At 36.9% G+C, this 6000-nt stretch overlaps 1 protein-coding gene across 1 annotated transcript in view; it reads left to right on the top strand.

The window, feature by feature from the left end:
- The first annotated feature begins 1372 nt into the window (after positions 1–1372).
- Positions 1373–6000, top strand: part of LOC119648696 (lysosome membrane protein 2) — a 209199-nt gene continuing 204571 nt past the window's right edge. Inside the window, exon 1 of the mRNA XM_038050501.1 lies at positions 1373–2234. The gene's annotated coding sequence lies outside the window, so the exon portion shown is untranslated. The remainder of the gene's footprint in view (positions 2235–6000) is intronic.

Genomic DNA, 6000 nt, shown 5'->3' with positions numbered 1-6000 from the left:
TGGCTTCTCTCCTCTAGGATTGCATTGACTACTTCCCCAACAAATATGTTGAACGTTCGCCTCACAACCAATCACGTTTCTTCGCGCTTGCATTATCCCGGTATTGCAAGATGATCATAATTAGATGCTTGGAACAAAATTGTCTCGTGATTGTTGCTTCTACCAATTTTGTCATCGGGACATGGGCTCTGAGTTTGGAGGATCTCTTATCGAAGAAGATCCTAGCCCGTTTACAAACTCAATACCACAGTGCTCGTTGAGCCGAACCCCCTTACGCCAGAAATATATAAAGGCAGTCCTGCAACTTTGCCAGCCTTCCTGATAGTGGGAAGCAAGAAGTTTTGGCATGCTGTAAGCTCATTCATGTTTGTAGGCATAAGTGTAGTCTAATGTGAAAACCGAATGCTACTGTTAACTTCACACGAATGACTTATATCTCGAAGCCTACATTTTATTCACCACCATGATCCTTTTAGATTTTTCTGTTCGATGATTCAGTAAAACACCCTTTTCACATGTATGGAGAATTGGCATCCAAGGCGCCCGTCATTTTGTTCATTCCATGCGTGGGCTTTCATACATATATATAGTAGCCTTACACCCTTGCAGACAGGTAGAAAGAGATCGTAGGGTTGCTTATTTTCTGCTTTATAAGTTCTACAAGAAAAGTTTCAACAGACAATTTACCAAATTTAGCAATCGATTCTTGTGTTAAAGTTGACACTAACGTACAATTTTCTAGTTGAACTCACATGGACGTGTATAGCACACATACCAATTTATGAAAGGCTCAGTTGAACTAACCTCAAAGTAATTCTTTTATATTTACCTCAAACTCAGGCTAAGTGAATAAATATGACGTTTGTTTTTTAAAATCATTCAACCCGTGCGGATCCAGTTCTGATTTATATTTAAAAGTCACAATGCCTGCAAAAGCAAATCAACTCTAACGCTCCACTTTTGTCTGCATAAAAGCATTTCATACAAATTCCGCAATACGCCATTAGATCTATTGCGCCTTTCTGAAAGGCATTCATTTCCATTCCTCGAATAATTAATTTGCCGCATTTCAGCCGGACTAGTGCTTCCTTCCCCAATAGATTCTGCCTCAAACCTCTCCAGCAAGCGAAAAGCAAATCGGCTGAGGTAGGAACACGCATGACTGGACCCGCCTCAGCTGATATGTCGATGGTCAAGCGTGTTATCCGCGACCTACTAAGCGGAGATAATGCACCCAAACATCTCGCTAGCCTGATCTAGCATCAAATATACACACGACAACCTGCTGCTGCCACAAACTATTCATGTATCGATTTTGGGATCGTAGCGGCAGCCGGTTCACCTGGTTACTCCGTTGCTATTGAAAATATCTTTCCTAAGTACTCACTAAAATTGCTCGGTGCAAAGTAAGCGAAAAGTCAATCAGCTCGTTGTGCCGCTGCGACGCGGCTAGCTGAAACTGCTACCTTTGTACCTCTTGCCGCTAAGACCCAAGCAGCAGGAAAACGAAGAAGAAACGCGGTGGTGGAAAACACGGGACGGGTCCATTGCGCTAAACTTTTCATTTCATCGCAGTTACTTTAGGCCGACGCACGGTGCAAATGCAGACGGATACCAACTAGGAGGGTTGAAAGTAGTCCCAAAAGGCGTGCGCGAAGGGTCTCGGCAGCCAAATCTCTAATTACGGTTGTGGATTCCTGCGAATGTTAAATTCCCCGCGATTATAATATCCCATAAGATATTGAAAAGCCTGTGTTCGCGCGAGTTCCCGAGATTCAATGGTTTCTCCCATTTACGAACGGATCGTGTGGCGCGAAAATTAACATTCCTTTTTTGTTATATCCTATATATAGGCGAAGACTGGCTGCATATTGAGGGTACCTATCAAAGTTTTCATAATTTCTAAAATTCCTTTCCTAGTTGTGGTGCAATGAAAGAGATTTATTTGAGAATGTGTAAAAAATGCTATCAACAGTTGGAATGAAGTGAAAATTTGGAGCATAAAGGAAATCGTGATCTTGATAGCAAACTTCTCGGTTCTGCGGTGAATTTAATGTTCTTACTTCGTTTTTGTGAAAGTGAACCAGCTGGAATTGCTTCCTATTCATTAGAATGTTATGGTGGACGAGTGAATTGAAACTGCGAATATAATAAAGTGTGCTTCTCAAATTAGGAAAGGAATGCTGATAACTTTGTGGCCGCCTTCGTCTCATTAACCGTTTTTCTACCATAATGTAAGTATACATTGAAGTCAAACATTTCCTTCCATTCTTCTAAAGTGAGAGACGTTAAAGCAAAAACATTTTAGAATTAACTTTTCCACTCAAATATGTGATATTTGTGCACGTTATAATCAAATTCACCTGGTTCCGGCCTAGTGGAATTGTAGGTTATTTTCCTGAGTATTTAGATATCGTATGTATATTTTCAAAAATCCATTATTTTCTGATCCTATAATCCCCAATAATCCCTTATGTATCCCTTTTTGCCTTGAACCTGTGTTAGACACTTTTATTTTGTTCTGATAAATTATTTACGCAAAATAAAGTGATTTACGCTCATGAATTAACATATTTTCTTGCAATCCTGGTGGACTCCACTTTCAAACCTAATGTCTCACATTTTGGTAATTCATATGTTGCGCTGGTAATATGTTAGCTATTAGTTTCTCCGGAATATCTATCCTGCACAGAACACCCCTCATATACTTCCTGTTAATGCTATGGGAAGTTTTCTTGAATTCGATGAAAAGCAGGTGAAGTGGGAATCGGAGAATGAGGTGCACGTTTTATTATTATCCTACTTTCAGTCCTAACTTAGCGAAATTCCGTGAAATCTCCTTGGTTCATAATCCCCACTGTCAAGGAATAGAACTACTATAATGTAACTAAGAGGTCCACCCATATTCTTGTGTGAAATACTTCTTTCAAATATTAGATCCATTCGGACTATATATAGTAATACTACAATATTGCAAAATAATTCAGTAACGATAGAAAACTATTCTAGGAAAATAAACCGCCTCCCTGTTGACGTAATTAGAAATAAAAAAAGTAATTTGGAGGCTTACGAAATGATTACCAGTAGTTAACTCATCTAACCGTATAAAACGGCAGCAGGTCTTCTAATTTCTTGCAGAACAATTTTCTATCAAGTAATTAAAAAAATTCTTAATTTCAATTTACTATAATTAGCAACTCGTCCAATTAGCTAGTTTCAAATTAAGTGGGAAAGTACGATTTCGTGCGAACAAAATTATGATGAACATTGACGTAACCAAAATGATTATAGCACTTACAAAACTACCTTTCTTCGAAGTATCGTTGTTGGAATCCTTTTTCAGCTTGAGATAACTTTTGCTGGTAATTTTACTTCATCAACCAGGCAGTTTATTGATATCATTAGATGCTAAGCCACTTTACGAAATGGCTGAATGAAGAAATCATATCTTTCATTTCCTCATACAAAACTCTCAACAAAATAATAATAAAGTAAAACTTACAAACAGGGAAGAAATAGTAAGACTCACTAGTTTTGTTAGGAGAGTTAGCCTCAAATCACAAAAATCCGAAATATAATAAAACATTCAAACAGACAGGGTTGTTTCAGTATTCTTTCAGGAAAGCTTACCTAAGAAACTGTGTCCGAATGGGTCAGACTGTCGCAACAGAAGATCCCGGTTCAAATCTCACTGGTGGCAGAGGAGTTTGTGTCATGGTTCGATGTCGGATACCAAACGACTCAGCAGAGAACCAGTGCAATGCTGGCTGCATTGTCTCCTACCGTTGCCATTGCGATCTTGAATGAAGGGCTCTAACCCGCTTCAAAGACGAGGTCCAATTGAATTGTCATGACAACGATTATTATTATTACCTAAAAATTACCTTTTTCTATGCTGAAGCGGGGAGATACCTGTAAACGACTAAAATAAAATAACACGATTTATTTTGATTGAAACTTCACAAAAAAATAAATAGCAGTAACTTTTGCACTTGTGCAAAGGATATTTTCAATTTGGGTGCCAAATCAATGTGCTACGTAGCATGTTTAATTTTAATGGAAAACAATCAAGAATTTTATGATTTATTATAAACATGTATAATTACTAGTTGAACCTATAAAATGTCAAAAACTTTCAAAATCTATGAATATTTTTAAGCTTTAAGGAAAGAGTCTAAATTTCAGGTAAAAATTAAGAATCTTATGCTTTAAACAGTGTTTCTCTAACATTTCGCAGCTTGTTAGTTAAACGATTACTACTGTCCAAAGTAACTACAAAAGTTAATCGGCCCAAACGAAGACTGTGAAATGGAGACTACAATTTCATTCGTGTCATTAAAAATTTCCATCTTTTCAACGTCTTTTTTTTTAATTTGAGCTACATACCCCAATGGCCACTTTTTGCTCACATTTTATTTACTTATTTTGTAAGTTTATTAATAACCTTTAGTATCGTTTTTCATGCTTTCTGTGAGTTGATATATTGCAAAACTATAACCAGCGTATCAACTTGTTGGCTAAGTCGGAGGTCGGAGTAACATGTGCGTGAATAGCTACCACGGATGATAGGTCATGTAAAATATGGTCTCAGTAGAGATTCTTGTTTTTGCAAAAATTAGCCAAATCAATTTTCTGCAATGGCTAGTCAATATGCTTACCTAATGGACCATTAACACTTTTACAACCGACATCCTTTCGCAGTATCTCTACGGAAACTAGTCACATGGGAAATGTGAATTTCAATTCCAATCTGAGCATTATTGATGGAATTTCAATTATTTGCAACAAGTTTAATTCCCGAATAACAATTGCGGCAATTTCGTGTATTTAGATAATCTGTTTGTTTTTTTATTAATCCCCGAGCGTCTGTAGCATATTTAGTATATGTTTTATAAACATTTTGCCAAATTTGTATAAAATAGTTTACCGATGAGCAAGTATTTTGGAAGAGTTCACCGCACACAATAACTTCTTCTTTTCTTCGGGTAAAGTAATATTAATGAAATTTACTGTCCCTTACTTTAGTAGTAAGGCAACTACACCCTTCCTGAAAGAAATCTGTGGAATGTAGGTTTACAAAGCGGTATCTACACTACCGGTTCACTAAACTGTCTAGGCTAAAACGAAATATCAGTCGGTCTTACGTTCCGAATTATCTCAGAACTAATTAAAATTTGCTAATTCATTTCCACGCCAATTTTTCTATGTTCGTATCAGCCCAGGACAATCGACATGAATTCTTATATCTACAAGTTAACTTCTGGGCACACTGACTTAAACTCCTTCTGCATATATTCGCGATCCTTTAATCATTTGAATGTTTAATAGAAGGCAGGCGACTAGAAACCCATTAATCTTTAATCAACCAAAACCACGAGCACGTTAGGTTCACTTTCTTCCACAACCGCTTTTACCAAAACTTCAATTTGAAATTCCAATTTATTATGACTAATCTTGCGGATATTCAACTTATATAAAGTTATATCGGAATCTCGTCATAGTCGAGAAACTCAATAGTTGAGATCTCTTAAGTTTTTTTATCTTTCACACTTCACTAATGATTTCTTCAGATTTGTAGTCCGCGCCCATTCAAACGTTCAGAAGCTGCAGGTTCAAAATTGGTCAGAGTGAGTTTTGCATAAACATAATATACTATATATAGATATATCTTAGCAAAATACAAATCTTAACAATGCATTTTCTGCCAAATACTTTCGCATGAGTACATTAGAGGATATGATGCTGTTGTTCAGATCAGGGTTGCTTAATCTATCAAACTCTCTTCACAGAAATTGTTTGAAAAGCGCCGAGAGAAATTCAATGGGCTCCCCGGCAATAAACTCTACTGTCAACTGCATCCCACGATTACATTCATGGTACAATATGTGTATATCTTCATAATCTTCTTCATATGCCGGGCATATTTTATATTTTAAAATACTATCTTCACGATTGCTGCTTGTCTTATTATATAGTCAAGTAGTTCCACATCACAATGAC

The sequence above is a fragment of the Hermetia illucens genome, chromosome 2, assembly GCF_905115235.1.
Source record: "Hermetia illucens chromosome 2, iHerIll2.2.curated.20191125, whole genome shotgun sequence".
Lineage (NCBI taxonomy): Eukaryota > Metazoa > Arthropoda > Insecta > Diptera > Stratiomyidae > Hermetia > Hermetia illucens.
The sequence above is the reverse complement of the archived record's forward strand: the minus strand, read 5'-3'. Positions and strand labels throughout refer to the sequence as shown.